Below are 988 nucleotides of genomic sequence, written 5' to 3' on the forward strand. Positions count from 1 at the left end.
ATTTATTAGTTAAATGTTATAAATTGAAAAAAATGTGGACTAAAATCTATAATGATTTTCATACAAAATCCCAAAAATAATAAAGAAAAGTATATTTTTCATACAAATTTTTACAATTTAAGGAAATATTTCATAAAATAATAAAATTTTTGAAAAAATCGAAAATTTTTTATTTTGAAATATTGAACAATTTGAAAAGAAAATCTATTTAGATGTTGATATTAGTTCATATTGTATGAAATTTCTTAAAAAAATTATCAAAATCGATAAAATTTTATTTTAATTTTTCTTACTTTTGTAAGTTAGGGAAATAGAAATTTTGAAATTTTGAAATTTCAAAAAAAAAAAATCTACAATTTTAGAAAATTTAAAAATTTTTTTTATCCAAAAATTAGTAATAATTCGTACGATTCATAATCAAAAAGAAAATTTCAAAAAAGTTGCTTAGAACTCAAGATATACAATTTTAAAGTTTCGGAAAACGAAATTGGCGGGGAAGTTGTATGTAACTATCTCTATATACTCTTGACATAAAATGCAGAGATACTAAATATTCACACAAAACATCAAAAATACTAATATACGGTGTGTTAAAATTGATTTAAGAATGAAAATCGAATGCGAATGATGATATTGTGCAAGAATGTTACAACGTGAATGTTGGAACTATTTGCTTGTTTTTTTTTTATATTGTGTATTGAGGTTTTTAAATATCTATTTTATTATTTGCGTTGAATATATGTGGTATAGTATTTTGTGTGTGGGGAGAGCAATGAAAACTTTTTTTAGTTTATTTGCCGCTAACGATGAATCTATTTAAGTTTGTCGACAAATTTTTTTAGTTTGTTGATTGAACTGTATAGTTATTCGTTAGTGTAAAATTATTTATTTTATTTTTTTTTTATAATTTTAATTTTTCTTTATTGAAATATTAAAATTAATTTTTATTCAATGTGCTAAAATTATTTATGATGCTTTGGTCTCTAGA

Source organism: Calliphora vicina, chromosome X (genome assembly GCF_958450345.1).
Source record: "Calliphora vicina chromosome X, idCalVici1.1, whole genome shotgun sequence".
In the NCBI taxonomy this organism is placed as follows: domain Eukaryota; kingdom Metazoa; phylum Arthropoda; class Insecta; order Diptera; family Calliphoridae; genus Calliphora; species Calliphora vicina.